Source organism: Brachyhypopomus gauderio, chromosome 3 (genome assembly GCF_052324685.1).
Source record: "Brachyhypopomus gauderio isolate BG-103 chromosome 3, BGAUD_0.2, whole genome shotgun sequence".
Lineage (NCBI taxonomy): Eukaryota > Metazoa > Chordata > Actinopteri > Gymnotiformes > Hypopomidae > Brachyhypopomus > Brachyhypopomus gauderio.
In genome coordinates this window covers 20,506,637-20,517,681 of record NC_135213.1, presented here as the reverse complement: position 1 = coordinate 20,517,681, position 11,045 = coordinate 20,506,637, and the positions used below count along the sequence as shown (strand labels likewise).

Genomic DNA, 11,045 nt, shown 5'->3' with positions numbered 1-11,045 from the left:
CAGTGTGGTATTGTTATACAGATGTTTTAGGTGTGTGATTCCCTTATTAGCCCATGATAGATAATTTAATGTTTTTTTATTAATTGTAAAGTCCGGGTTATTCCAGATGGGTGAGTGGATGGTTGGTGTTAGTGCTGAGTTTGTTAGTTTGTGAAAATTCCACCAGGCTGTCAGAGTTGTGGCCACAGTTGTATTATAAAAACATGGGTGATGTTTAATTGTTTGGCTGATAAATGGTAAATTGGATATTTGTATATCTTTACATAGTGCTTGTTCTAAATCAGTCCATGATCTATCTGTACTATTAGGTTTTATCCATTTTAATATATATTGTAATTGATTTGCCAGGTAATAATTGTGGAAATTTGGTGCCTCTAGCCCGCCATATGATTTTGAATTCTGTAACGTTGTGAGTTTGATTCTAGATGGTTTATTTTTCCAATAATAATCAGTTATTGTGGTATTTAAAGTCTGAAACCAAGTGAGTGGGGGCTGAATGGGAATCATTGAAAATAAATAATTGATTTTTGGTAATATTGTCATTTTAATCGTAGCAATTCTGCCAGCAAGTGAAAGAGGAAGTGTAGTCCAGCGGTGAAGATCGTCACTTATTGTTTTAGTTAATGGATTGTAGTTAAGCTTGAACAATTCTGACAGCTGGGGAGATATCTTTATACCCAGATATGTGATGTAATTACTACATATTGGGATAGGTAATGTTTTCAGTTCATTATCACATTTATTTATATTTATTGGGAGAATTGCAGCTTTTGACCAGTTAATTGAGTACTCTGATATTATTGAATAGGTTTCAATTGTTTGAATTGTTTTTGTTATTGAGATATGTGGTTTTTGTAGAAATAGTAAGATGTCGTCTGCATATAGACTGATTTTATGTTCCATGTTAGGTGTTTGGATTCCTTTAATGTCTGTGTTTTGTCGTATTGCTGCTGCTAGTGGTTCTATGAAGATAGAGAATAGATAGGGAGAGAGTGAGCATCCTTGTCTGGTCCCCCGGTGTAATGTGAAAGGTTGTGATATTACCCCGTTGGTGTTGACTGTAGCCTTAGGTGCAGTGTATAAGATCTGTATCCAGTTAATGAATGATTCTCCAAATCCGAGTTTATACAGTGTGGTAAATAAGAATTTCCAGTTTACTCTGTCAAAGGCTTTTTCTGCATCTAGCGTTATAATTGCTGTTGGTATGTTTTGGTGTGAGGTGTAATCTATTATGTTCACTAATCTGCGCATATTTGTGGATGAGTGTCGACCTTTGAGAAAACCCGTTTGATCAGGATGTATTAAATTATGAATTACTGTTTCTACTCTGTTGGCTAGCGCCTTGCTGATTATTTTTGTGTCTGTATTCATTAATGATAATGGTCTGTAGCTAGATGGTTGGGTAGGGTCTTTGTTTGGTTTAAGGTGAAGGGAGATGGTTGCAGTGTTCATATTTGCTGGGAGTTTTGCATTTTGTTTGATTTCTGTTATTGTTCTGTAAAAGAGTTGTGATAAGGATGGCCAAAAGTGTTTATAAAACTCAGCAGGGAATCCATCAGGTCCTGGGGCTTTACTGTTGGGCATATGTTTTAAAGCTTTGTAAAGTTCTTCTAGGGATAATGGTCTTTCGAGTGTTTGTTTTTGGTTTTCAGTTAATTTAGGTAGTTTGATATGGTCCAGAAAATTATTAATTTCGTCTAAGTTGGTTTCATTGTCTGTTGAGTATACTTTTTTGAAAAAATCTTTAAAGGTGTTGTTTATCTCATCAGGTGTCTGCACTGTTTTCCCTGCTAAGTTTTTTATGGTTGGAATAAATGTTTTTTCTTTATTAAGCTTAATAAGATTTGCTAAATATTTTCCAGATTTATTTGAGTATTCGATGTTTTCATGTCTTAATCTTTGTAGTAGGAATTTAGTTTTTTTATTTGTCAATTCGTTTAAATCGTATCTAAGTTTCCTAAGTTCTTTTTGCTTATCTTCAGATGGGTTACTTATGGTAATATTTTCTAATTCCTTAATTTTTGATTCTAACTTTATCTCAAGTTCTGTTTCTTTCTTCTTTTTAAATGTAGCGTATGAGATTATTTTTCCTCTTAGCACTGCTTTACCTGTTTCCCATAAAAGTGATGCTGGTATGTCTGGAGTGTCATTTATTTCTAAAAAGGATGTCCACTCTTTTTTAATATAGTTATCGAATTCTTGATCATTGAGAAGTGATGTGTTAAGGCGCCATCTAAATGTCTGTTTGTGTTGTTGGTTTGAGTTCCATATTATTGAGACAGGAGCATGGTCACTTATTGTTATAGGGTGAATTTGTGTATGTACAATATTTGACAGAATTGAATTACTGATTAAAAAATAGTCAATGCGTGAGTATGATTTATGTACTGCTGAGTAAAATGTGAATTCTTTGGTGGTTGGATGATTTTGTCGCCAGCTATCACCAAGACCGAGATCTTGCATGTATTGTTTTATTACTTCAGTGGAATTCCAGTTGCGTGTGTTCTGAGTATAGGCTGACCGGTCTAGTGTTGGATCAATAACTGTATTAAAATCGCCTCCTATTATTATTGAAGAGTTGGTTATTGAGGTTACTTGTGTGAAGAAGTCATGGAAAAAAGAGGGATTGTCGATGTTTGGTCCGTAGATGTTAGCAATGGTAAAAGTGTGGTTGTTAATGGTGATATTTATGATGATGTATCGTCCATCTGGGTTTGTGATTGTAGCATTGTGTGTGAATGTGATTTTATTATGAATTAAAATGGCTACACCTCTTTGCTTAGAGTTGTAATTGGCTGTAAATATGTGATTGTATTCTGCTGATTTCAATTTTTGTTGATCTGATTCTGTTAGGTGAGTTTCCTGTAGGAAGCATATATCTGCTTTTAATCTATTGAGATAGAAAAATATTTTAGTTTTTTTTTCTTGGGAGCCGATTCCATGTATGTTCCATGTAACTAATTTTAATTGTAGCATGTTGGAGTGTTGTAAGGTGTCCAATAGTTTGTAATTAATTGTATAGTTATGTTCATGATTCTATTTAGGTGAATGTAATTTATTTGGGACAGACAGAGGATAGAGAGAAAGATAGGGGTGGGGAAAAGGAGGGTAATGCAGGGTCGTTTTCCTCTTTTGTACATGAAGGAAGGTGTAGTGTAGACGAGTGCGATGATATGATGGATAGTTATTAGTACATATTCAGATGTACATTCTTATGTACATTAATTATATATATATATATATATATATATATATTTGCATGTATACTTATTGAAATATTTGTAATTGTCTAGCTATGTAGATCAACCAATATGTAGGCGGGTAGATATATATATATATATATATATATATATATATATATATATATATATATATATATATATATATATATATACACACATACACACACACACACACACACACATACATACATATATATATATATATTAGGGGTGGGACGCGATTAAAAAAATTAATCGAATTAATCGGAAGCTTTGTAATTAATTAATCAAAATTAATCGCATTTTAATCGCATTTCAGTATTTAACATGAGAAATATTAATTTAAGTTTGAATGATGAATGAATCAATGAACATAATCAAACTTCAACATCTTGTTTATTTTTCCACCAGTCTACTACACAGACCAATATATGAGTGCAGAAAACAGTTCAGAACATTGGAAATTCTGACCAAAAATGTTGTTTAATTTTGGGAGTTTTGCTCAGGATATTGGAAGAATTGAAGTAAATCAGAAGATGTTTTTTAATACCATTTTAGATGGTATACTTTTCTTAAATTTCCCAGGCCTCTGCCACAGGCATCTCCATAGTGCCTAGAAGTGGTCTTCTCTATGCTCAAAGCAAATGACTGGATCTTCCATTCATCATCTATAATATGAGCTGTCACACCAAGATCATTCTTGTTGCTAACAGAGGTCCAGTGATCCCCAGTCAGAGCCACATTTGTGGCGCTCTTCACAATAACCTGTTTTACTTCCCTTTCGCAATAACCTGTTTTTTTCCCCTCGTTCTTACGTACGAGGTTAAGAAGTACTTGGTGCTTGGTTTATCTGTGCTACTTTTGTACTGGCTATGTACTTAATAAAAATATACTTAGTATTAAACTGTGCTTTTTTTATGATAAACTTATAATTTTACTAAATGTGTCCTATGAGCCTATATTTTTGCAATATAACTTATTGTACTGTACTTCAGTGAAAGTATCTATAAGTATTTACAATTTCAAATGAATATTCCATGACAAACGTTGTGATAATAGAATTTAACATCTTTAACAAAATGCAATTTATAACAAATGATTCGGAAATGTGAAAGCATATGTGTGAACTCATTTTTAATACAACAAATACATATACATTAATATAAAAATAAAATTGAAAACTCAAAAGTACACTATAAGGTCAAAAGTATGACAACTATTCCTATTCTAATGGAAGTATATTACTTGGTCAGTATTTCTTTTCTTAAGACGCTTTCTTGGAGTTGGACAGTCTTCTTCTAGATATGCCTTATATTGACCCCTTTTTTAGCCATCCTGAAATGAAAAAAACAAACATGTAATTATACAATTAATTGCTTGTTTGTAATTCTTTCTGTTCCTATTTGAGATTTGTAACAACACAAACTATATACTTCAGAAAGATAATACCAATAGGGATCATGACTGAGATATATTCATTATGTTCTCTCTGCTTCTGTGTCTCTAAAACAAACAAACAAACAAACACACACACATGAAGGGATCTACATATTATTGGTCTTTGTATAACTGTATCGAAAAAATAGGCTATGACCTTTCAATTCTTGTATGAAAAAAAGACAATATCATTATCATTTGAATTAAAACGGTTACAAAATAATATCTAAATGATCAAAACAAGTCTATATATAGGCTTCCATGTGTAGTTCCATATGTAGTTGTTTACACTATATTATCTTCATATTCATTTTACTGCTGGAAAATGAACTTACCTGTTAAGCGCTGTGCAGACTGAATGAGAAGGGCGCTGAATGCAGGAATAGCGCCAGAGAACTCTTTAAATTTAGTGCCAAAAATCAGCCAATCAGGTTCAGCCTCAGTGTTCGTGGAACTTGGGAAGTTTGTCCAGTGCTGCAACTCAACCGTTAGCACTTCAGTAATGCTCGGAAAATTCGCGTTATTTTATTTTCAGGACAAATCTGTGGAGGTTGAGAGCTCAGATATAATAGTGAAATCGAACACGCCACTGTCTCAGGTCACTGCTTGCCCAGATTTAACCAGTGAGGATGGCTGGATAGAGGTAAAATGGCCCATCAGAAAAGGAAGGAGGAAGACTGAAACACATGCGGCAAAAATACTGATGTTTGGAGGTAAGTGTAGCTAAATGATGGTGTGATTTACTTTGTGTAGTATTTGTCGTTATACATTTGGAATCATGCCTGCAGTCTATGGGGTTAGCCAACTAACGCTAGCTGGGTGAACAAATTGAGTTAGCTAGCTAGCTGGCTAGTTAAAACATGCCAGCTAACTCGCTAAGCTCACTAGCGTTAGCTAATTACATCTAAAACTGCACTGCTTTCTGTAGTGCACTGCCACCAGTAACATTAGTCTTAAATGTAAGAACAAATTAGAATATTTTTGCTGTGTGGTAAAGCATGCACCATGGCATTTCCATTACCTGTTTAAATAACTTTAATCCCAGAACATATTTGAAAAATAATATAAACTCTGAATTTCTTGTTTTAGACTATCAGAAGGTGCTTATTGAAAAGAGAAACCGATTCATCAGAGGTGAAGACATTTGGACAGAGGCTGTAGGAATGTTTAAAAGAAAAAAGTTTCTGTCTGCAGAAACCAGCATAAAAACTGGCATACCCAAAAAGGTTTGTAATTTTTTTATTATTTTATTTTTATTTGTTTTATACTTAAACCAGTTTGTTAAGAGTGTTTTGACCTATTCATAACTCACAAAGTACTGCTTAACTTGAAGCATTTAACCTTAAAACTATAGATGCTGCCAAATGTCCTTTAAACAGTCATTCTGATTTACTATTGAAACTGTTTCTAATTTTCCAAAACAGGTATATAATAAAAATCATCAGCAAAATAAGACACAATTTTGTGTGTTTCTCTATATCAATTGAGCTTAGCAGTTTACAAAGAACTTTAAGAATGGCAATGTTGCGCCGGGTTCCCAAAGGCCTTCTTGGTCTCTAAACTTACAAACAAGTTTTAAGTAATTCTTTGTTGACTCCGCCTCACCATCTGCATTGGAAAGACATCACAGGTCGAAAAACTGAACCACTGATTCACGTACATTTAACCATTAATTTCATTAGGTTGTGATGCTGCCCACTGCACCATGATAAATCTAGGAACATTCTAACCACATAAATCAAGCTGCTGTTTACCTAAAAGTATGACTTTTTCAAAACATAAATATTTATTGTCATGACATTCTACTCATTTTCAAAAAACATAGTTTCAGTCTATCAGTAACAGCTTAATTGTTCAAAATCTTAACCTGTACTTGCCATTATACATACAGCTTAATTAACGGTTGTGTAAAATGTGGCAATGCAAATTTCTGTAAACTTTTTGCCTGTCATACCTTGGTTACAGAAGGACGGTGATTCAGACAGTGATGTGGAGATTATGAGGCCACGGGAAAAGTCAAAACCCTGCACAGTGGAACTTGATGAGGAGACTGTTCAGGCACTTAAAGGTTGTACAAACACTGTCCTGCTTAGTGACTTTGTCACTTACCTAAATATGTGTTCCTTAAATATATTTACATTATTCTCCCCAGAACTTCATTCATTAAAACAGTGAGGTAGTACTTGGAAAAGTTAGACCAATCAGATGCAAGGCGCAGTTCCGACACAACGGTGGATGAGGCCCAGCCACGTTCCAGCAAACTGCAATCCCCTGATGTGGTAAAACACTGATCTTTCTTGGCTTTGCTCATGGTGAATTTTGTGTGCTTTGCAAAGGGCCAGTGTGGCTGCTGGATTTTAGTCCAACCAGGCCAGACAACACCTTATATCACTAGTTTAATTAGCTGGTCTTAGTTAACTGATTGTGTGACCTGTTTGGTTAGAAAAGGATAAAAAAACAGCCACACTGGCCCTATGTGAATAAGATTGCCCACCCCTGATTTAAGGTTTTCTGTTTCAGGTTGTGCTTCCCAGTTCAACTGTTAAAGTTTTGAAGAGACACGCATGTCAGTTTATGCGCAAGAATTGGCCGTCCTGGTGTTTGGAAAGGAAATACTTGCAAAGTCTTCAATTACAGGGAAGCACAGCAATGTATTTAAAGATCTTCCTGAAAAGGCCCAGCTTGACCCAAAGAAGGTCAATGCACTTATTGGTAAGTTAATTTTACAATATTTTTTTACAAAGACTTTTATACTAAATCTGTTAATTTTTTCTTACTTAATTTGGGGCAGAATGAGCAATTCATTATGTAAACAGAATTTTTGCGAGATACTTGTTGAAGACTTTAAAAAGTATCTGGTGCAGGTAACTTTTTAAAGGACATTTAGCCAAATATGAGCCTAGGTGTGTTATGTAAAACTTTTGATCTTGTGGTTATGTAAGAAAACCCTGTGAGACAAATCTTTTTTTTTTTCTACGAATGAAATTGAGTTTGTTGTAACTTTTCTGCCCCAGAAAAAATGTTCAAGGTGATTGTATGTAAACCTCTGAAGCGACTGTATATTGCAGGGATCACTTTTTTTTAAAAACAAATCTGTGTATTAGAATTTATAACAGTCTAGGACTGTAATTTTGCCTTTGAAAATTGTCATTGTCCTGATATATAGATGCAGTCATTTTCAGTTTTAGAAAATAATAATATCTAGTCTAATAGCTAACAAGATCAAGCTAAACATAAAAATGAGCTGTTTGCTTATTTTGAGCTATGAAATCCAACATGTTAGATTAAGTAGTGATGTCGGATGAGTTAACATGGACTGCCTGCTCATTTGTCTGATCTTACATTGTATACATTTTGTGTTGCACCACATAGTGTGCATTATTAGCATAATTTTAAACTCTTAAACTTGGGATGGCTAAACCTAATTCTAGAGTGTTAAAGTAGTGACTGTGACTTTCTTCCCACAGATTGTGTGATAGGACAGTTTCCAGGAACTACAGTCCAAGATGTTAAAAACATCTTAAGGCGAAAGTGCAATAATGAGAGTTACAACAGAAAGAAGGCTGTGCAAGTGTGAAGGGTTACTCTACAAGCACAACAATATAATGGTTACATATTTAAATACGTTCTGTTCTGGTTTTCTGTGTTTCACAATGTTTTAAGAATTGTGTGGAACACTAAAAATAACACATCCTAGATCTCAATTAATAAAAATCTTTTGAAATCAGTTGAAAATCTCTCATTTCTACCTGTTGTCTGTTCCATTTGTACAAGAGCAGTTGAAATTGATTCACAATCAGTGTTGCTTCCTATCTGTGGATGACTTGGAGTTACATTGTGTTGTTTAAGTGTTCCCTTTATTTTTTGAGCAGTGTGTATGTATGTATGTGTGTGTATATAGATGGTAAATAGATTATCTGAATTTTGATTTTGGCAGAAGTAAAAAAGAAATGTTTAAATAAAGTGTTCTGCATTCATTACACTCCTGTATGTGTTTTATATCACAGTTGTGTTCGAAGGTTGCATATTGACATACAACTTTGTATGTCAGTTACAGTTTTTTACTGTTTTCCACTGTAATGTGAATCTGGCTCTTTACAATGTGTCATTAGGAATGCTCCAGAATAACTACACAATGTGTATTATAACAAAATTGGAATTCTATGACAGTAGAACAGTACTACAGTCAGCATTATAGAAGTATGTGTCTTATCTTACTGGAAGTGTACTAGAAGTTGATGACTAGACCTACATTACATTTATTAGAATTAAATGATTTGTACTACAGTAAAGTATTAGGAGTACATTAATTATACCACAGTTAGTGTATTAGAAGTATATTACTTATCCCACCTAAAGTGTACTAGAATTACATGAATCACACTAAAGTAAGTGTATTAGAAGTACCTGACTTATTCTACAGAAAGTATACTAGGAGTACATTACTTGTACTAATAATAGTGTAATAGAAGTACATGACATCCTACAGAAAGTGTACGTCAATTATACTTCAGTATATTAGGATTACATTACCTATACTAAAGTAAGTATATCACAAGATTAATTTAATCACACTTAATGTTTTTAATTTTCTGTTGGACAGCTCACACAAATATACTTAAATTATATTAAATAGTGGCGAAAATAACATATGACTAGTATATTTAGTATTGTCACGCTACGGTCCCCGAACCCTTCCTTTGGGGCGTGTGTTAACGTTGTCTGCGTCTATTCGTCTGCGTCTGTGTACCTCCGTGTGTGCGGGTGCGTCTTGTAATTATCCGTCTCACCTGTGGCTCGTCTCGTCATCACGTGGGGTTGATGTGGTCTGTCTATTTAATGTGCGTTCGCGCAGTGTCTTGTGCTCGTCGTTGTCTAATGTTTGAGTCTACACGTTACGTGTGTATGTGTTGGTTTAGCGTGCGCTATTGCGCAATACCTGTCTACAGTCTGCATTAAACGTGTCGTTGTGTCTGTGAAGCTGGATTTGTGTCTCGTCCTTCGCCTCGCACCCAACGTCACAGAACGACGAGCCGTCAGAGACACAACAAGCCATGCCAGGCTACACCACCCGGCCAAAGAAGGGCAAGAAGCCCAGCAAGCGCCGCCATGCCTCTGCTCCTGCCCAACACCGCGCGGCCACCGTTGCTCCCGAACTTATGGAGCAGGACCCTTTATGCAGCATCATGCTGCTCCGGGCTCGGGAGGCCAGCACTGGGGAACTGGCAGAGTATTTCCGCCAGACCGCGGTGCGGATGTGGAGAGAGCGACACCCCTCTCCCACCAGAGACCTCTCGCCCCTGAGGGTCGGCTCCCTCGAACTCTGCTCCACAGAGAAGACCCCTGAGAGCGAGTTCGAGGGGGAGGAATCGGAGGGCGAGGAGGAAGAGGACGATCAGGCTCCCTCGGTTTGTTCCGCCTCCACCGTGGACTACGGCGAGGAGGAGGATTACCCTCCCTCCGTGTGCTACGCCCCCACAGTGGATTATGGTGGGGGAGAGGGGAACGAGGAGGACTACCCACCGTCCGAGTGCTCCGCTCCTGCCGTGGGCTACGGCGAGGAGGAGGAGGAGGAGGACGACGATTACCCTCCGTTCGAGTGCAACGCAGCTGCCGTGGGCTACGGTGAGGAAGAGGAGGAAGAAGACGATGATTACCCTCCGTCAGAACGCTCCTTCCCCGCTGTGGGCTACGATGAGGAGGTGGAGGAGTTCGAGTCGGAGGAGGAAGGCAGTCCGCCTCCCTCTGAGTGTTCCGCTGGGACTGTGAAGGGGAGGTGGACACCAGAGACGGTCCCATCCTCCGATCGTTACGGTGGAGAGAGGATGGACTGCTCCCGGGGTGGCAGCCCGGCGCAGTCCATGGAGTGGGACCAAGGAGAAGAAGAGGAGGAGGAGATGGAGACTGCAGGGGATCTCCCAGGCGGTCCGCTCGGGGCGTCTACCGGCCGCGCTGCACCCGGCGCCTACGCCGGTCGCGCTGCACCCGGCAGGTCCGCCGGTCGCGCTGCACCCGGCACGTCCGCCGGTCGCGCTGCACCCGGCACGTCCGCCGGTCGCGCTGCACCCGGCACGTCCGCCGGTCGCGCTGCACCCGGCACGTCCGCCGGTCGCGCTGCACCCGGCACGTCCGCCGGTCGCGCTGCACCCCGCGGAGGGTCCGCTGCGAGGACCGGAGGAGGACCGTCCGCTGCAGCACCGGCAGCTCCCGATCTCTCTCCCCTTATCGCTCTACTCCTGGCGCGTAGTCTGGCGCCTGTTTCGTGTTTGTGTATGCCAGTGTTCGTAAGTCTTCCCATTTGTGTGCCTAACCCGTTTTTCCCTTTCGTGCCACTATGTGTAAGTGTACCTGTGTGTGTGTTTGTGAATGTCCCGTTAAATGTGTCTA

At 38.1% G+C, this 11,045-nt stretch overlaps 1 long non-coding RNA gene across 1 annotated transcript; it reads left to right on the top strand.

Annotated features, from left to right (window-relative positions):
- Nucleotides 1-5,126: 5,126 nt before the first annotated feature.
- LOC143509769 (uncharacterized) lies at nucleotides 5,127-8,454 on the top strand. The gene is made up of 6 exons (XR_013129768.1): nucleotides 5,127-5,371; nucleotides 5,748-5,884; nucleotides 6,624-6,726; nucleotides 6,811-6,937; nucleotides 7,179-7,370; nucleotides 8,126-8,454. It is a non-coding gene; the product is annotated as an uncharacterized LOC143509769 (long non-coding RNA).
- The last annotated feature ends 2,591 nt before the right edge of the window (nucleotides 8,455-11,045 follow it).